At 47.1% G+C, this 21,345-nt stretch overlaps 1 pseudogene across 1 annotated transcript in view; it reads right to left on the bottom strand.

Moving 5' to 3' along the window:
* Window positions 1–6,003: 6,003 nt before the first annotated feature.
* Window positions 6,004–21,345, bottom strand: part of LOC110526303 (malonate--CoA ligase ACSF3, mitochondrial-like) — a 36,792-nt pseudogene continuing 21,450 nt past the window's right edge. Inside the window, exons 5-9 of the transcript XR_016496792.1 lie at window positions 19,825–19,970; window positions 16,723–16,827; window positions 16,404–16,523; window positions 6,494–6,628; window positions 6,004–6,266 (exon numbers count right to left, since the gene is read on the bottom strand). The product of XR_016496792.1 is annotated as a malonate--CoA ligase ACSF3, mitochondrial-like (transcript). The remainder of the gene's footprint in view (window positions 6,267–6,493; window positions 6,629–16,403; window positions 16,524–16,722; window positions 16,828–19,824; window positions 19,971–21,345) is intronic.

Genomic DNA, 21,345 nt, shown 5'->3' with positions numbered 1-21,345 from the left:
GTATGTGTAATTCTGTGTGAATAGTTAGGTATTTAGTAGATAAATAATTAAACCCAATTTTGTATTGCTGATTCAACTTGTTAGCCAGGGTTCATGAAGATAACCAAGAATATTCAACATTCAGATGAGACTGAATTAAGGTGACGATTAATATTGACTGCTATTGATGTAAAATATTACTAGGTCTTTAAGAGTTTATTCGGAAGACAACCGCTCTATAAATAGTATTTCGTGGTGCCCCGACTCTCTAGTTAATTACATTTACATGATTAGCTCAATCATGTAATATTAATTACGGAGAAATTATTTTATAGAATAGCATGTCAGCTCACTTAATCCGGCATAGCCAAAGACACGACACTGTACTGTACCTGTGTTGTCTTCCTCTCTCTACTGTACCCCTCTCTCCACTCTGTACTGTAGGTACCTGTGTTGTCTTCCTCTCTCTACTGTACCCCTCTCACCACGCTGTACTGTAGGTACCTGTGTTGTCTTCCTCTCTCTACTGTACCCCTCTCTCCACTCTGTACTGTAGGTACCTGTGTTGTCTTCCTCTCTCTACTGTACCCCTCTCACCACGCTGTACTGTAGGTACCTGTGTTGTCTTCCTCTCTCTACTGTACCCCTCTCTCCACTCTGTACTGTAGGTACCTGTGTTGTCTTCCTCTCTCTACTGTACCCCTCTCACCACGCTGTACTGTGGGTACCTGTGTTGTCTTCCTCTCTCTACTGTACCTCTCTCTCCACGCTGTACTGTAGTGTGTATCTGTGTTAGCAGGTTGCCAGGTTTCAGGGAGCCAGTATCCCAGGTTTGCCCAGCAGCACCACTGGCTCCCAGCCTGATGCTGCCAGGCTCCAGCCCTGCCTGTCTGCTGCTTGGCACACACACTGTAATTGTGCTGATTTATTGATATGGAGCTGCGCCATACCGTAACATCATTTATACAAGATCACTCCCAAAGATGCTAACACAAAGAGAAGCAACGTTGGGGCTCTGATACATCGGCTAACTACACAGATCTCCCCCTGCCTCCGACACCTCCAACTGAATTTTACTCTGCTATTTTCAAGGGTGTGTACAGACTATCAAATTGTATATTAAATGATATACAAACTCTATATTCAAATTGAACAGGATGTTGCCTCTGGCTGCCCTTAACAAGCCAACACATCAATGGTAGCAGTACTTTTGAGTCTGTCTTCCTCAGAACCCATGGAGTCTTTATGTAGTTACATAACAAAAATATAACATGCAACAATTTCAAAAATGTTAAGTTACAGTTCATAGAAGGAAATGAGTCAATTGAAATAAATGAATTAGGCCCTAATCTATGGATTTCACATGACTGGGAATACAGATATGCATCTGTTGGTCAGACACCTTAAAAAAAAGTAGGGGCGTGGATCAGAAAACCAGTCAGTATCTGGTGTGACCACCATTTGCCTCATGCAGCGCAACACATCTCCTTTACATAGAGTTGATCAGGCCTGTGGAATGTTGTCCCCACTCCTCTTCAATGGCTGTGCAAAGTTGCTGGATATTGGAGCGAGCTGGAACACGCTGTCATACAAGTCGATCCAGAGCATCCCAAACATGCTCAATGGGTGATGTCTGGTGAGTATGCAGGCCATGGAAGAAATGGGACATTTTCAGCTTCCAGGTATTTTGTACAGATCCTTGTAACATGGGTCTGTGCATTATCATGCTGAAACATGAAGTGATGCAGAGGATGAATGGCACGACAATGGGCCTCAGGATCTCATCACGGTGTCTCTGTGCATTCAAATTACCATAGATTTAAAAAAAAAAATGTGTTCATTGTCCGTACCTTATGCCTGTCCATTCCATAACCCTACAGCCACCATGGGGCACTCTGTTCACAACATTAACATCAGCAAATCGCTAGATTTGCCATACATGCTGTGTGCCCAGTACAGTTGAAAACGGGATTCATACCTGAAGAGCACTTCTCCAGCATGCCTGTGGCCCTCGTAGGTGAGCATTTTCCAGCTGAAGTTGTTTACAAAACTGCAATTAGGTCAAGACCCTGGTGAGGATGAAGAGCACGCAGATGAGCTTCCCTGAGACGGTTTCTGACAGTGTGCAGAAATTATTTGGTTGTGCAAACCCAGTTTCATCAGCTGTCCGAGTGGCTGGTCTCAGACGATCCCGCAGGTGAAGAAGCCGGGTGTGGAGTTCTTGGGCTGGCGTGGTTACATGTGGTCTGCGGTTGTGCGGCCAGTTGGACGTACTGCCAAATTCTCTAAAACAACGTTGGAGGCGGTTTATGGTAGAAAAATGAACATGACATTATTTGGCAACAGCTCTGGTGGACATTCCTGCAGTGAGCATGCCAAATTAACGAGTCCTCAAAACTTGCACATTTTAGGGTGGCCTTTTATTGTCCCCAGCACAAGATGCACCTTTGTAATGATCATGCTGTTTAATCAGCTTCTTGATATGCCACACCTGTCACATGGATGGATTATCTTGGCAAAAGAGAAATGCTCACTAACAGGGATGTAACCACATTTATGCACAAAATCTGAGAGACATTTTTGTGCATATGGAACACTTCTGAGATATTTTATTTCAGCTCATGAAACATGGGACCAACACTTTACATGATGCGTTTATATTTTTATTCAGTATAGTATATGAAATGTCGCCATTCTGCTAAGAGGGAATGCTCATGTTATCTGTTCTTGACCCATGATGATGGTGTCAAACAACGAAGGATGTAGTCACTGTCTCTCACAGTAGCCCGTGTGGGAGGAGAGATGAAAAGAGAGGAGGATGATGGAGAAGAAAGGAGGAGGAGGATTTTCAGCTGTGGGACACTTCTCTATCTAGACTCCTTCCTCTCTGCCTCTAGGCTCTCATCACACCTGTGTACCCACAGCTGCACACACACACACACACACACTATGTCACCCCTTACACAGTAGCTGAATATTAAGCAAGGCTGCAATCAATAAACCAAACACCAAAAAAAGGCCTTTCCATACATCACCCATTTTATTACATTAAAATAAACTTCATTGCCAATTCAAGGGCATCCATCTGGATGGTAATTATGAACAATTTAAGAATGCACTGTACTCCCCTCTCTTCTTCTTCTGTGTATAATGTCAAGGATCTCTTGCTGCTCTTATCATTTTCACGGTTTCCTAATGTACTTGTGTGTTGGCATAATTATTCATGTCATGATCTCCAGTCATGCTAATGATCGCAGCACTCAGTCTTTAAAGAAGGCACCACAGCCTTATCGTATTAAATCAGTTCGCTGTCATAGCAGCCAAACTAAATATATCTCCACAGCAGTTGAATCACGTGTAAGACAGCACTGTTGAGCTCAGTGCCTCCAGGCCCAGCAGTGAACAGTCCTACGGTAACTCAGAGCTGAGTGGGGTCAGTGGTGTAGTTAGTGGGATCCTCAATGAGGTCTCTTCATTCTTCCCCAGACCATTGTCTGGTGAGTCAGTCACTTGGAGCACATCTCGATGGTTCACTGTAGTATGAGGAGGGTCTCTGCTCCTTCTGGAGGGAGGTGTCATGGAGGAAGTGGGCCGTGAAGGAGGTGCAGGCTTCTCTACTAGTTAGCTGGAGAAGAAGTGCTTGACTAGGTCCTTCTTCTTGACCTTCCCCATCTGGATCCTGGGCATCTCCTCCACAAGGACCAGGCCTGTAGGGATGGTGTATGGAGACATGTGCTCTCAAACACAACACATGACAATTAACACATAGGACTGAAACACAACACATGACAATTAACACACAGGACTGAAACACCACACATGACAATTAACACACAGGACTTAAACACCACACATGACAATTAACACACAGGACTGAAACACAACACATGACAATTAACACACAGGACTGAAACACAACACATGACAATTAACACACAGGACTGAAACACAACACATGACAATTAACACACAGGACTGAAACACAACACATGACAATTAACACACAGGACTGAAACACATATAAAGGCATGTGCATATTAACTCTTCTACTGCTTAACACACAGGCACGCACACACAGGCACGCACACCACAGGCACGCACACCACAGGCACGCACACACACACAGGCACGCACACACACACAGGCACGCACACACACACAGGCACGCACACACACACAGGCACGCACACACAGGCACGCACACACAGGCACGCACACCACAGGCACGCACACCACAGGCACGCACACACAGGCACGCACACACAGGCACAGACACACAGGCACGCACACACACACAAGGCACGCACACACACACAGGCACACACACACAGGCACGCACACACAGGCACGCACACACAGGCACGCACACACAGGCACGCACACACACACAGGCACAAAGCCACGAGACACTTCTTGAGCGTACACACAATAACAATTACAGTGGAACAAAGGCTGAGCCCCTGGTGTTGCAGTCAGTTTGAGAGATAAGACAACGTCCTTCATACGCACTAGAGCGTCTCTCTCCCTCAGTAATATCCCCCAGACTGCTTCAAGACATTTCCTATTTGGTTAATACAAAACAATACAATCAGCTTGAAGTAAAAACAAATAGTCAAGGCAAAAACACAAGGCTGAGCTAATTAAATGTCTGCCATTTTGAATGCCTGGTTGTTATGTCGAGTCGTGAAGCCTGCAGCGTTTTTTATTATCTAATGGCTGTGTTGTGGCGATAGACAGAGAATAGTAAATCAACAAATCATATTGTAGCATAGCGTACTTCTGTCCCTCGCAGCAGATGGGTCTGTCTCTCTCTCTCTGCATTTCTCTCTATACATGTGGCTGCATGGCTGTGTCAGACAACTGTGTGTGTGTGTGTGTGTGTGTGTGTGTCTCTCTCTCTCTCTCTCTAATGGGGCTTGTTCACACACCCATCTCTCAGAGGCTCTGCCTGTTGTGTGTGTGTATGTATGTATGTATGTATGTATGTATGTATGTATGTATGTGTGTGTATGTTAGTGTTTGTGTGTTTCTGCACTAGCTAGTGAGGAACACAGCGCTTGACACAGATACAGGGTGACAGCTGAAGCCGGGGCACTGAGGAGTGAGCATCCATGCACTTGTTCCCCCCCCCCCCCCCCTTCTCCACACACTTTCTGTTCATCCTCTCCATCTCCTTCACCCTGGCTGGCCCTGCCTTGGCCCTGTGCTTGCCCGTCCGCAGGCAGCACCTGTGGGTGGGGGGTGACAGGGTCATTGGCAGACAGGCAGCGCTGCTAATCCACCATGCAGGACCAGCAGGGCACAGCAGTAGGGCCGGCACACCCCCACGCCATATGGAGCCCGCAGCACAAACAGACACACGCACACACACACACACACAGGGTGGGCAGAGAGTGATAGAGAGAAAGACAAAGACAGATGGAGGGAGATAGACAGAGGGAGACAGAAAGAAAGAATACAGACAGCGAGTAAGAGAGGGGGGGGGGGGCACAAGGAGGGAGAGAGATGGCCTGAGCCATTCCACAGAAAGGGACATGTGTCTTCTGCCAGTGTTGGGGGGCAAAATAAAACCACAGTGACATTTAGAGCAAAAAAGAAGCCAAGACCGAAACAGCAACGGCTTGCCTGCCTGACAGACCTCCATCATCATCCCTCCTTTCTTCATCCTCCCTCTCTCTCTATTCTCTCCTCAGCTCCTTTCATCAGTCCACATCTGCCCTTGGCCCCTTCAGTTAAATGAGAGTGGCCTCTCTCTCTCTCTCTCTCCAGTAGTTAGGTTGCTATTGATTTTGAGGCTTCAGCAGCAGTTACTATAAACAAGTCTGGATGACTCCCCGGGGGACTGAGCAGTGAAGTCTTCCTCTAATTCAATAAATGCAGTGGACAAAATTCTATTTTCAAAAACACACAATTTAAGGTTTTCGCATGTTCCCAAATAGTAAAACCACAGAACCATGAACACCAAATGGTTGATGGAATGGAGCAGCATGACAAAGCACAGCTAGCTAGCAGACATACCAACAAATCTAATATACAGTAGATCTACGATTTATAAGCAAATAAATACCTCTACATTTATTGGGAGTTTTAATATATATATTTATATTTTTACTAATGCTGCTTCATGGCGCTATAAAACTAGTGTGACAATAATGTCCTTTGTTTTGCCTGTAAACTGCCCCAGGTCTTCAGCTCTGACAGGGTCATGCTCCGCCCCCTCTTCAGCTGCACCACCGATGTCACCTTCTGTCCCCAGGTGGCGTCCCGAGCACCAATCACAGCCACATCTGAGAGGTCAGGGTTCACCACACATGGACAACACCCTGAAAGCTACTGTAATATGTCAACGAGTCAAATGATTAATGTTGTTTAAATCCAACCAATCTAAAAAATGGTGCTAATCTTAATGGTGCCAGCCATGGAAACACAAATGTCTGAGTCTTTAGGCCAAGCGCCAGTGTAAGTCCCTGCAGTGGAAAAGCACCATGAAGGAGCCAATGGAGGGGGTGTTTACCTGTGGTATCAGGGTGGGCTAGCAGGGGTCGCTGCACCTCCAGAGCACTGATCCTATAGCCTCCACTCTTTATGATGTCCACAGAGGTGCGGCCCATGATCCAGTACACTCCATCCGTATAGACCACTGTGTCCCCTGCAGGACACCATACAAACAAGGGATAGATAGGGGAAACACAGAAAAACAAGCCCACGCTAAACAAAAACTGCTTAACAGTCCTCATTTATCAAAGGCATGCACATCTACCATGTACTGAAAAAAACGCACACACTCCATCATTCAACCCCTACTCCCACCGGGTTGTCATATGACTTGGCATATTGGGTGTAATATAGGCTTGGCTTGTGTGTGGAGGAGGGAGAGAGGGTGGGTGGCATAACCACGCAGGCCTGCTCCGTGTGTCTGAGACTCACAGTAACACAACGCAGGCCTGCTCAGTGTGTCTGAGACTCACAGTACCACAACGCAGGCCTGCTCAGTGTGTCTGAGACTCACAGTACCACAACGCAGGCCTGCTCAGTGTGTCTGAGACTCACAGTACCACAACGCAGGCCTGCTCAGTGTGTCGGTGACATTGTCTGCTTGATTAGTGCGTCAGAGACTCAGAGGAACCCCAGTAAACATGGCCAGCACAGTCCACAGTCCACAGTCCACAGTCCACAGTCCACAGACCACAGACCACAGCAGAGCAGCTGAGACTGAGAGCTCCATCAATCAGCAGGTGAATGGCAATATCCTGGACGCTACACACAGGCATGAAAACACACACACACCCAGGCTGCTGATGCATTCAACCTGCTTTGCCTCTATCTCTTGGGCAAATAGCTGAGAGGGAAGAGAGAGAGAGAGAGAGCAGCTCAGCTGGAGTTCCCCTTAATTACCTCCCCCATGCCCACCACTGATTAGCAGCACAACGCCAAGACTGTGCTGGGCTGTCTCAGTGGCACTGTAAGAACAACAGCCTATATAATATATAAAAACACCAACAACCGTGGACTATATCTGGGAGCTGGCTGACATCCAGGCCACCTGACACCTCATCACTAGGTAACACTTTCTCTTAGTGGAAACGCCACACCTACCAGCCAGGGCTCAGAGAGAGGCTGAGGAGAGGGACACTGACTGTCTGTCATACTGTGACCTCAGACAGAAGAGCCATGCTAGACACCTACTGGTGTTACCCCGGGGGAGTACTGGATGGGTGTGTGTGTGTTTGGGAGTGGTGTGTGGAAGGGAGAGTTTATGTGTGTGTGTGTGTGTGTGTGTGTGTGTTGGGTGGGTGGGGGCTGGTTATTGAGTGTGAGGGCTCAGCTGGGGCTGGGGGATGATGAGGAGGGGAAGTGGGTCATTGTGTGGATGAGTGTGGGACTGAGAGAGGTAGAGAGGGTGAGGGGGAGGTGTGAAGAAGGCGAGAGTCCTGGTGGATCATTACAGAGTCCCCAGCTGAGGCAGGGAGAGGGAAATGAAGGCTGTGTGAGAGGTGGGGATGTGTTGGGCAGCGTGAGAGGTGTGGGGATGTGTTGGGCAGCGTGAGAGGTGTGGGGATGTATTGGGCAGCGTGAGAGGTGTGGGGATGTATTGGGCAGCGTGAGAGGTGTGGGGATGTATTGGGCAGCGTGAGAGGTGTGGGGATGTATTGGGCAGAGTGAGAGGTGTGGGGATGTATTGGGCAGCGTGAGAGGTGTGGGGATGTATTGGGCAGCGTGAGAGATGTGGAGATGTATTGGGCAGCGTGAGAGGTGTGGGTATGTATTGGGCAGCCTGAGAGGTGTGGGGATGTATTGGGCAGCCTGAGAGGTGTGGGGATGTATTGGGCAGCCTGAGAGGTGTGGGGATGTATTGGGCAGAGTGAGAGGTGTGGGGATGTGTTGGGCAGAGTGAGAGGTGTGGGGATGTGTTGGGCAGAGTGAGAGGTGTGGGGATGTATTGGGCAGCCTGAGAGGTGTGGGGATGTGTTGGGCAGCCTGAGAAGTGTGGGGATGTGTTGGGCAGCGTGAGAGGTGTGGGGATGTATTGGGCAGCCTGAGAGGTGTGGGGATGTGTTGGGCAGAGTGAGAGGTGTGGGGATGTATTGGGCAGCCTGAGAGGTGTGGGGATGTGTTGGGCTGTGTGAGAGTGGTGGGGATGTATTAGGATTTGTGAGGGGGTTAAGCAGGTGCTGGAGAACGGGGCCTGGCCCAAGGCTGGTGGGTGGTGACTGGTGGAGGACAAGTGGAAGGTGCAGCAGGTGACACATTCACAAGGTCACTCAGCCTCTCTCTCTCTGTCTCTCTCTCTGACTGCCTTCATTGGAGATACAGCATCAGGAGAAGAGAACTACGACATGACCTTCTATTCAGTCTCACTTTTACCAGACGATATAGTCACCTCTACCTTCTATGACTCAGATCATATCAGTGTACATTATCATATGCATAGTACACACTTGCCATCGTATATGGTATCAAGGTAAGGAAATACTAGATAAAGACTTGAGCATAAATCAAAACCAGTTTAGTTACAGTCTCTCATCTCCTCTCTATCACTCGCGCACTTAATCATCTCAACCTCCCAAAATACATTCATCTTTCCTCTCAACTCTTCATCTCTCTATCCATCCTGCCTCTTTCAGCACGCTCCTCTTTCAGTACTGCGACTCCTCCATCCCCATCTCCCCTTTCTCACTCTCTCTCTCCCCTCCCCCCTCCTTTCTACAGTGTCTCTTCCTCTCCCATTGCCTCCCTCTCTCTCCCCTCCTCTCCTCTCTCTCTCTCCCCTGCCTTCCCTGCCTCCGCCGAGCACAGCATCAATAGAGGGCCCATCTGTTCCCATACATCACGCACTTCATTTCAGTTTATTAGCCGGGATAAATCATAAATATTTCATTATACATCACGGGCGGCTGTCGCAGGGACGCCGCAATTTATCACCGCTGCCCTCTCTCCCGGCTCCGCGCCGGAGCAATAAGCTTTCCAGTCTATTAAACAAGATTGATACAGTGTGTAAATTTAGATATTGGGAATTTCTTCACAGACCACTGCTCTGCACTGATAGGCCGGGGCGACGGGGGAGGAGGGGAGGGTGAGGGGAGGAGAGGAACTGGATGGGTGTTAACATCAGTAATAGTGTATTTACAGTTTCCCCTTCCTTCCCTTCGGTTTTAAGGAAGAAAACCCCAAAAGCCAGGAATAATTTAGTCACAGGCGTGTAGCCCCGTTCTCATGTAAATAGAAAGTAGAATGAGAACATGTTTTACATGACTACAGATGAGTGGGATGCCATGGGGTTGGAGGGGAATATATGCATAGCTTTTCACTTCACCCCTCTTTACTGCTCAATGATGTCTGAGGGGAAAGGGGTCTACGCTCACAGCAGACAGACATATTACTAACATACAGTACAGTCAAACACACTTCAGCTGACTTTGAGACACTTGGTGCTCACTTGACAATGGCTGTTGTGACCTTCTGTCTTTGAGGAAGGGGAAAATAAGGAGAGAGAAACAGTGCCTGTTTGGAATGAGGGACCACTGGGAATAGTGATTGGAGAAGAAACCGATAAAAATGGAGAGGGGGGGCTTTTGGAAGTGTGTTACCAGGACACACTGAAGAATACTTGTGATTTGGCATCCCAGTCTCAGTACTGTTGTGGAGGACAAGCGGAGGGGGAGGGAGATATGGACGAGTGGCTTTCTTAATTAAAACGATAAGAAGCCTAATTGCGCTGGGCTTTCATCTCCTTCGTAGGCATGGGGGGAAAAAAGCGATGGATGGAACGGAAGAAATGAAAAACAGTGGCGTGAGGAAAGAACGGAACAGAAGATGGAGTGCAGAGAAAGTTCCTGGTCTGCAGTGGCATGTCTCCACTCCTCCCACCTCTCAGCACCTTGCCAGTGTCTGTCTCCCCCCTGCCTGCCACCATGATCTCAAGCCTGGCCAAGTCTGAGACAAGGAAAAGGGCAGGGAAGTGACAGTCAGCACTGCCCAAAGCCAGAGAAAACACAGAGGCACAAACATACACCCACACTTGTCTCTGGGTGCTCTGGGCACACTCAGTGGTCAGGTTACACCGTAGGAGGTTTTTGGTGTGCGAGGGGGCTCTAGAAAGGGCAGAGTGAGACAAATGACAAAGGCCACGCTCAACGTCACACACACACACATTTCTGTCAGCTCCAGGCGCCGCTGCTCTAGGTGTTAGAGAGGGACACATGGAACAACGTCTGTGCCAGTTGAAAGACATCAAGTCAGTCCTGTATCAGTCAGTCAGCATTTTCACCTCACACAAGACGCCATCAACCAACTAAGTAGTGTAGTGATGAAGATAAGCCAGTAGCCATGTTCTCAGTGAGAACATCCAGCATCACAGCAAGAGGGGAAGGCCTTATCGGAGCTGGATGAATGGGGGGGGGGGGGGTCTGCTACTCTGTTACTCTGTTCACAGCCATCTCTCTTTAAGAACAACAGTCAACACAAAGCAGGGAGACATTAATATTAATGCCAACATTAAAACTCAGGCGGCTAAATGGAACAGCTAATGAGGATGAATAACAGACAACCGCTGACAAAAATCACCAGCTCTGATGTTATTTATCATCCTTAACTTTTGTCACAGCTCCTTTTTGCGTAATTAATATCGTACAAGAAAGCGGCTTCGCACTCGGATGAGTGATCTCATTTGTTTAATACAATGCAATTAAAGGGAGAGAATTGCTTTATGTTAATGTTACTGACTATGTTGCTCGCGGTTGATTATCGTCTTGGTGAGATAGCGAACAAACTTTTACGATTGATAACCTCTCCCGGGAGATCTGGCGTGTACTTAAACTAACTACTTGACTACAGTTTGCATGCAACTGTTCACCATGTTTGACACACAGAGCCGGTGCAGTAGCAAGCTCCCTAGAATCTAAACCGAAACCATGTATGCCAAGACATAGCAGAGCTCAACATGGCAGCACACTGCCTACACTGTAGCGGTAATGCTGGTATACTTACAGCCTGTTCCTTCCATCCTACCGATACCTCCATCCTTTCCTCTCATGGCCACCTCTATCAGAACAACACAAAGCGGTCCCTCCATCCCTTTCCATCTGCCATCAGCCACAGCATGCCCACAGTTGACAGCCAGCTCAGAAAATATTCACTATTCATCTATCAGTCTTTCCAGTAAAAAAGAGAAAATCAATGCCAAGACAAAAGTAGAGTAGGTCAATAAATCTAATGTGGGCTGTCCTCCCGGAGTCTTTGTTTCTTCTTTGGGCACACAGAATGTTTATAGCATTTCAATGTAGAACTAGTGGTTTACCACATATCCTGCAGACACAAGTGCTTAATGTGTTGAATTGCAATACCTGTACCAGAGTATTTGGATACACAGAGTCCCACATGTCAACACCTTGATTGGAACATTTTAGAATGGACGTATAGCCTTACCATAGGGGAAATGGAACAAGGGGAGGGTGAATGGTAGAGTCGTGAGGGGAACATGACATGGGAGGGGCATTGTGTTGTGACCGGAGGAGGTGAAATGTGACATTGGGGAGGGTGAGAGGGAAGGAATGCTTAAATCACTAGTGATGGCTGCCTGCCTGGAAAATAAGGCACACTGCTGGCTGACTGTCTGTCTGTCCTGCAGACTCTAGTTTCACCTCAGCTGAGAGGTCAAGACTGACAAAACTTTAAAACCTAACACGCACTAAGCACACACACACAAATGTAAAAAATATATTCGCTGATTGAATGACAAATACGGCCATAGAACAAACTACACACACAATCAACGGACCACAGACTAATGATTGTGGAAAAAAATCTATAAATGAGAGTATCGCAATATTATTTTGATTCTATAACTTCAAGTATAAAAAAAATAATAAAATATACAGTATATGAGGAAAGTATTCAGACCCATTGACTTTATCCACATTTTATTACCTTACAGCTTTATTCTAAAATGGATTCAATTGTTTTTCCCTCCTCAATCTACACACAATACCCCATAATGACAAAGCAAAAACAGGTTTTTAGACATTTCTGGAAATGTATGAAAAAAAACTGAAATATCACATTTACATAAGTATTCAGACCCTTTAATCAGTACTTTGTTGAAGCACCTTTGGCAGCGATTACAGCCTCGAGACTTCTTGGGTATGACGCTACAAGCTTCGCACACCCATTCTTTCTCACATTCTTCTCTGCAGATCCTCTCAAGCTCTGTCAGGTTGGATGGGGAGCGTCGCTGCACAGCTATTTTCAGGTCTCTCCAGAGATGTTTGATCGGGTTCATGTCCGGGTTCTGGCTGGGCCACTCAAGGACATTCAGAGACTTGTCCCGAAGCCATTCCTGCGTTGTCTTGGCTGTGTGCTTAGGGTCGTTGTCCTGTTAGAAGGTGAACCTTCGCCCCAGTCTGAGGTCCTGAGCGCTCTGGAGCAGATTTTCATCAAGGACCTCTCTGTACTTTGATCTGTTCATCTTTACCTCGATCCTGACTAGTCTCCCAGTCCCTGCCGCTGAAAAACATCCCCACAGCATGATGCAGCCATCATGCTGTTGTAGAAACATCTCAAGGATGATCAATGGAAACAGGATGCACCTGAGATCAATATCAAGTCTCATAGCAAAGGGTCTGAATACTTATGTAAATAAGGTATGTTTTTTATTCTTAGTAAATTTGCAAACATTTCTAAAAACCTGTTTTCCCTTTGTCATTATGGGGTATTGTTTGTAGATTGATGAGGAATAAAATTGATTTTAGAATAAGGCTGTAACGTAACAAAATGTGGGAAAAGGGAAGGGGTCTGAATACTTTCCAAATGCACTGTAGTGCATGTGTGTGTGTGTGTGTGTGTGTGTGTGTGCGTGCGTGCGTGTGCGTGTGGTAAAGTAATGGTAATGAGCCTGGCTCTGTGAGAGGTTCTGCTCTCCTCTCTGCCCTGAGATGAGCTGAGGGAGGATGAGCTCTACTCCTCTCCTCTCCTCCTAGTTAACATTCTCCCCTCTCCCTCCAGTGGCCTGCACACCCACATCCAAGCCTGCCTGTTATTTACGAGCACAGCAAGGCTAATGTGCAGTCCCCAAACAGTGCTTACCCGAGCACTGGCAACTTTTAGGACGCATCCATTATTCATAAGTATGTGCACGCAGCATTTGGAAAATTGCTAATGCTTTCCCTCCCAGCCATCTTTATTTATTGATATATTTATTTATTTATTGTTTTTCAGCGCATAATCCATTCCTGGGGAAAAAGAGTTAGCTGTCCTGCTAGAGCGCTGGAGACCAGCTGAACCCCACTTCTCCCAGTCTCCCCCTCTCCCTCTCTCCATTTCTATCTCTGTAGCCCTACCGCTAATAAAATTAATGGTCTTGTTTACGAGGGACAGTCTTAAGGACTCCACTGGCACAATGGAAAAACCTTATTAGTAAGAGCCTAACCACACAGGCAGGCAGCCTGCACACAAACACCAGAGGCAGACGAAATCTGACCACAACAGTCAATATCTCACGGAGAGAGTCGAAGATAACGATCCATCCACAACATTGGTTATAAATTCATGATGGCGTTAGGCCTTGGCAGGGTTCCTCACACCGTCTGCGTGCTTGTGTGTCACCAGGTTGAAAAGATGTTAAGATCCTGATAGAGGGATGAGACTAACGGAGGCAAGGTTTCAGTTACCACGTCCAGAGACTGGCTCATCATTAGTGCTGTATACTTGGGAGGCCATTGGCATGGTAGACCCCAGTCAAACAGTCAGTAACTCTAAACCAGTGTGAATGATCTGCTCAAAAGGTGGCCTGGAGTCCCTGGCCAGTTAACGAGACTGACACACACTGTCCCTCTCCTTGGTAGGTAATCTAGCAGACACAGACAGCTGAAAGGGAGCTACTGAGGAGTACATTTGAAAGCAGGGCAGATTGGAGGAGAGGAGAGAGGCCGAGTGAGTGAGTTGACACAAAGAGAAGTGAGGAAAATCAATGGGAACAAACGTGGTGTGGAGATGGGCGCAAAGTGAGCGCTCAACAGGGTGACAGCTTATCCATAGAGGTGCCAGTCAGGCTGCAGCAGGGCCACACTTACCCAATTAAAGAGACCGCCAGGCAAACAGAAACCATGTTGACCTCTTGGCTCTCCCTGTTCTTTTCTCTTCCTCCCTCTCTCCCTCGCTTTCTTCCTCTCCCCCACCCCCCCTCTGCCTGAGGGAGTCCGTGTGTGTGGTAAAGGGTGAGCACACAGGGTCAAATCCAATGGGAGGATGAGAGGTTTAAGAGATGGTGAGAGACAGACAGCTAGTTCAGGTGAGGGTAAAGAAAGGGAGGGAGGGAGGGAGGGAGGGGTGTTAGATGGAGCAGCGAGCTGGCGGAGAGGGGGAGAGTGTAAGAGGGGGAGTAGGTGTGAGGGTGAAAAGGGTATGAGCGTGAGAGGAAGTCGGTGGAAGTGAGGGAGAGTGTAAGTAGTACTCGTCTTGAATCTCACACCTTTTCACCCTGCCTACCAACAGAGCCAAGATCATACATAGTGACAAACAAAGAACCAGGCACTGGACAGGGAGTAGCATTGTGAAAACTGAGTTTATCATTACAAATAAGGCTATCTGCGCACCTTCTCCAGCCTCCCTATTCAAATACATGAACTGTCCAGAAGCCTTCAGATGAGGTGACATCAGATCTGACACTCCTAACACCTAGAAGGGCAGCAGAATAGAGTGAATAGACCTGGGCATATAGGGTATGTCAAAGTAAATGTAAAGTAGTGCTGTGGTGAGCAGAGGAGGCTGCTGCGACAAGCTATAGGAGGACAGGCTCATTGTAATGGCTGGAATGGAATCAATTAAACGGTATCAAACAAATCCAACAAATGTTTGACTCCGCTCCATTCCAGTCCAGCCATTACAATGTGCCCGTCCTCTTATAGCTCCTCCCACCAACCTCCGCTGGTAGTGAGGATATAGCTGCCTATGGAGCTGGTGGATGCAGGGTCGCCATGGCAAGCAGGCTGCCTGAGGTGATGGTGCGTGTGACTTTGTGTGTGTGTGTGCATGTGTGCATGTGTATGTAGGATGGAACAGGCAGGCAGGCGGGTGGGCAGGCAGGCAGGGTGCTTGGCAGTAGCAGCGGCTGGCTAGGGGACTGACTGGCTGGCTGTTCTGTCTGCTGGGAGCTGATTGTGCTGGCTCTCATTATCCGGCCAGTGGGCCTAATGGAGTGTGACAGCAGCGTGCGGCGCACTGGAACTCTGTCCTTCCAGCCCTAAAAGCCAATTAAACCCACTCCACCCTGCCAGCTCCCGCCTTCCTCCCTGCCAGCTCTCCCGAACTCTCTCCCCCTGCAGCCCCTTCTCCATCTGTACCTCCTCCACTCTTTCTTGCCCACTTCTCTCCATCCTTTATCCCTGCCCATCTCTCTGTCTCTGAGCAGCTCCTCTCTCCCTGTAGCCCTGTTATAAAGCAGGGCTCCTTGGGGGAATGCACTGGGCCAGAGAGGGCCTAGTCGGCCTCTGCACCACTGACAGCTCTGCTCTTCTTCTCCCCAACCCACAGAGGAGTCACAACCACTTAGAGAGGAGAAATGCCTCCCAGCACCAAAAACACACATCCTCCATTTATCACAAGCCAGTCACTGAAGGGGAGTGAGACGCCTTCTTCCTAAATGTTTAAATACAGCTCCTGGAGAAAGAGAGGTCATGGCAAGCGTAGTTCTGACAATGTGCCTCATCCAGTGTTCTGGGTGTGATTGGTGAAGTAGAGAACATGGTGAACCCTAGCCAATATTTCACATGAGCTAGTGGTCATGTGAAATATTCACTAGTCTTTCGCAGCCCTCTCGTAGTATTGTATCATCAGGCTGTCCCTCAAGGTATGAGCCTGTGTCCTGTAGCTGCATACCAGTCAATAAATCATGAGATGACAGTGTGTTCCTGACAGACAGTGTACTGTACCTGTTTTGAACCAGCCGTCCTCAGTGAAAGACTCCCTGGTGGCCTCTGGTTTGTTCCAGTACTCTGTGAAGACCTGGTCTCCCCGCACCATCAGCTCCCCCTCCTTCCCCTCCAACGCACCTAGAGACAGAGAGACAGACAGACACAGACACACACACACACACACACACACTACAGTGGGTCGCTAAGACAGACAGGGTCCTGGACATGCTAACCGTATATGTTTTTTAACAACATGAACATTCTGCTTAGACATATATTTTTTTCAACAGAATCTGGAAGTTCTAATGTATCTATGGATGTGAGTGTTTCTGACTGCTGAATACCTGAGTTTCTCTGCTGTTGCCCTCGGCGACGGTGGTGCTGGCTGCTTTCGTCATGACGATGCAAACCTCCACTCCTGGAAGATGGACACCGACTGCACCTGCACACACACAAACAACGCTAAATACTCACATCATGCATACACAATGGAACTAATTACACTCTCACAATTAATGCGAATGTTTTTTAAGTAAAAAAAATGTCACGTCCAAAATATTTGCATCAACAAAAATATAATGATTTAATGACAATCCTTCTCCTACACATATGAATGCACACACATTCCCCTCTCCTGAGGCATTTTCTCCTTCTGTCTGACCTATAGAGAGATAAGCTCTAATGACTGCCTCCGCCAAAAGAGAAGGAAACCTTTGTGCAGCCTTCTCTCTCTCTCTCTCTCGCTCTCTGTGTGTGTGACACTGTGGGCCATGTCATTTCACAGGCCACTGCTCTCCCAATAAAGAACAGGGCAGACAGGCCATGATTACAAAATAACTCCCTGCTTCATATTGATCTAATCAACTTTAGCCCTGATTGGCAATGCCAATCAAACACACTCCGTTTCCACTTCATCAGCAGAGCAAGAAGCACAGAGATACAAGCTCTCTTCCCATCGTTTCAAAACCAGACCAGCCTAGTTTATCTCTGTCAAGTCAGTCTTCTCTCTAAAGCCACTTCCTGTCCTATCCCTCCTGTCCCCTTCATTCAAGGTTTTTTTTGTGTGAGAGGATGACGTCCATCTCAGTCCCTGTCCTGTTGTTTTTCTCCCAGGGTTGTGTCCCAGTGAGCTGGGTAATCGTCAGCGTGTCCTCATTCCTCCTCACTCTCCAAACACAGCAGAAAGCTGCCAACGACGGGGTGATAAAAAGAGCTTTCTCCCCTCAATCACAAAACTAAACAAAATCCATTTATACTTGAGCCCGAGCAATCTCTCGCTCTTCCCCTCTTGGTCTCCCTCGCTTTTTCTCTCCATTCAGGAAGGAGGCCAGACATATTTTGGAGCCATGTAGCATTCAGGTCACCGTTACTTTACTGATAATTGAGATTGACTGCCACTTCAAAGGCTACAGGCAGAACAGAAAGACTGGAGGGGAATTACAAAAAGGGGACGAGGGCTAAACGAGTGACTAGAAACTCAAAATAGAAGACAGGAATATTCCAGAGCCGTGTTCTACCCACATTCCACACAGGGAACAATTACTAACCATGCAGGGGAATGAAGACAGCATTGAGAGGGACATAAGGTCGTTGAGTGACAGCTGGAAATGACTAATGAACTGATATGGCCAACATCAGCCCTCTGCTGAAAATAGCATAAATAATCAATTCAAACAACAACAACATTCCAGTGGTATTAGGAATAAGATAACATCTTATTATGCTGACGTCCTCATTACTGCCCTTTTCTTCATGCCTATTAAAGCAGAGTTGAATTAATATAGCTTTATAGATATACTGTGTGTGTGTGTGTGTGTGTGTGTGTGTGTGTGTGTGTGTGTGTGTGTGTGTGTGTGTGTGTGTGTGTGTGTGTCTGTGCGTGTGTGTGCGTGCGTGCGTGTGTGCGTGTGTGTGTGTGTGTAGTGGAATGTAGCCGGCCCTGTGGCGACAGCCCTGTCAGAAACACAATAGCTCCCCTGACTGCACAGAGGCCCATTAACAAGGCTCCATCAGTGGGCCCATCTGAACCTCTAATTACGACTGCAGCATCAGCCATGCCAGCCAGCCACACACTCAACCAGCCAGCTAGAGTTTTCAAATGAGACCAGCCAGGCATAGAGGAGGAGGAAAAGGAGAGGCGAGGATGGAGGGAGGGAGAGGAGCAGAGAGCTGTGTAGCTCCAAGCCTGCCTTCCCCATGCATAATTCAGCAGCCTTCCTTCACGCTGTGCTCTCTCTGGGCTGCCCTGGGGAACTGACAGCCCTGCGCCCCCTGGAGCCTTGCTGGAGCACTGCTGCTCAAACCCCCCAACAACCTCCCCCAAACACAAAGCACAGGGAAGGGAGAAAGTGAGATGGAGAGGGGAGAGAGAGGGGGAAAGGGGAGAGGAGAGAAGGGGGAGGGTGAAAGGGTGTGAAGTGAAAGGGTGGGGGTTGAGATGCTCAAAGTCATTCTGCTGAAAGGGGACATGTGTCTCCTGCCAGGGCTGGTGTTAGAGGGGGGAAACAAAAGAGGAAACAAAAACAGAATGAAAGAAAAAAATACAAATGAGATGGAGATGAATAGATTAAGAGAGAGATAGCTTTAGGGTATAGCCTACTCCTCAGTGTGAAGCCAAACATAAATCAAATTACGACCACCAACATGACACAAATACAACTCTGTGTATACTCACTCATAAAATAACAATACATGTCTTTAATAGACTGTCTTATATAAACTCATAATAAAACACAAGTTGATTAGTTAACAGTTGACAGTTGTTTTGAAGGGGTGGAGTGCTGTGGAGGAAGGGGGGGGGGGGGCTGGAGTGTTATTTTCTGAGAGCTCTATGGTTGTTATTGATTTGTTTTACCTACTTTAAAAGGAGACGGCATCGCACATGCTCTTCCACAAGTGTCTCATAGACTGCTGCTGGAAAGACGTCGATGCGACCGCAGCGTCTCAGGGCTGGTCTTAATAACCACCTCCCAGGATTAAATAGAACCTGCCTCTTTATTTCAAACAGGCGCTCACAACAACAGACACCGCATTAGCTGAGCTACTGACAGTCAAATTAGCCTGCCTTGTCATAATGCTGCTTTGAAGATCCTCCACTCAAAAGACTAGAAGGGGAATGGAAAGACTGAAGAAAAGAACACAACCCTCCAGTCACCTGAGGATGGAACCAGAAACATCAACAGCAGCATAGAGCTTTGATACTAAACCACCTGGAATAAGAACATAGGTAAACCAGACAGAAATAGTCTGATCAACACCATGTTCCTCAGACAACTGAGACAACTGTCAGACAGGGCAAAAAGACAGCGCTCCAACAGAGCCTGTCGGCATGTTGTAATATTAATTAAAGACAGTCTCACTGTCATACAGTTTCTGGATGTGTGTGAGGTTATGACATCACTGTACAAAGGAACATGGTGGTGGTCAATGGTGTGTGTACCTGGGATGCGAGGACCCTCCAGGGGGTTGGACAGGGCCATGCCTATCTCTGTCATGCCGTAGCGCTCCAACAGGGTGTGTCCTGTGATCTCCTCCCAGCGTAACAGGGTGGGCTGAGGCAGGGCGGACGAGCCAGACACCATCAGCCTGGGGTTAGAGGGGGAAGTCTGGGTCACACTCAGTAAAGGCCCAGGCTCTGATGAAGCCATCTCTTTTCAATGGCCTTAGCATTGACTGGAGTAGCTTCAAGAGGGAGTAGGGTTGCAAAGGGAGGGTATATTACTGTAAACTTTCTAAGTTTACCAGTGAACTAACAGAATTTTGGTGACTTTCAAGTTTTTGGGTGAATTTTACAAGATGATATCTAGTGGCCTTTTGGGGTACTTCAGATTATTACATGTGTCTAATTATCTCTGGCCCTGTGTGGCCTTATCAAATTATGACAAAGCTGTAAAACATTATCCTAAATCAAGATTCCCCAACCGGTTGGCCCATGAGCCAAATTTGGCCCACGGGTGGCTTTATTTCCCCCCCCCCAAAGGTTTAAAATGATTATGTTTTAGTCAAATATGATATCTGTTTGGGTTTCTTGCGGTCAATTTGCAGTCTACAAATTATTTGTAATTATGTTCCGGCCCCCCAACCAACCGCTCAAGAAAAAAAGGTATCGGCCTGTGGGCTAAATATAAACCATCAACTTAGTGAATACCATTGGTGTTTGAAGAGCGACTGCCCCTGAAAAGCAACTTCTCGCTTTGAAAACAGCCTATGTGGCATAGATATGAGTTAAAAACATTTATTCTAGTGTCAAAATGTACTACAAAGTGTAAATAGTATAATTTTGGTCATGAAGTCAGTCTCATCGAAAACGAAGATTTGCGAGATGATAGGATAAAATGGTATGTTACAGAATGAAGGGTACCGTAAGAGTTTTCCGTAGGTTGGATTTATTTTAATCATGCCCACATGCCCACAGCTGGCAGCACCCAAGTAATCATCAATTCAGAGAGCAGCTGCACGCGACCCAATCATAACCCCCATGGCCAATTTGGTTTGACGTTCAATATCCCTATGGGGCTAGTGAAGGACCATCAGTAAATTACACAATGTACATGGGACAAGATTTTAAAATGACAAAAGCTCCAAATTTCAATTACTTAAAAACCTCAAACCAACTATAAATTGTAGAAATGAATTTACAATATTGAAAGCATTTAATGTGCAACATTATAATATTGTCCTATTTACATTGTGTAATTTACTTGAAGGTCGCTAACTAACCTCAAAGATAGGCTATCCAATGTCAAACCTACTGTGCCACGGTCACACACCAATATGTCTTTGCTGTAAATGTTTTGCCGCCAAACTGGTAGCAACGGTGAAAAAAGTCAATCGTTTGAAGAGTCGCAGAGTTAATTGAAAACAATGCCATTGTTGATTAGATGCTTTTTCCATTAATTAGGTAATTTTCTCTTGAACCATATGGTCTATCCACTAGAAACATAAAAAGTTTATACTTTAT

This window comes from Oncorhynchus mykiss, chromosome 6 (genome assembly GCF_057628025.1).
Source record: "Oncorhynchus mykiss isolate SJ-2025 chromosome 6, ASM5762802v1, whole genome shotgun sequence".
Lineage (NCBI taxonomy): Eukaryota > Metazoa > Chordata > Actinopteri > Salmoniformes > Salmonidae > Oncorhynchus > Oncorhynchus mykiss.
Note: the sequence above shows the minus strand (reverse complement) of the source record. Positions and strands in the feature narration are given on the sequence as shown.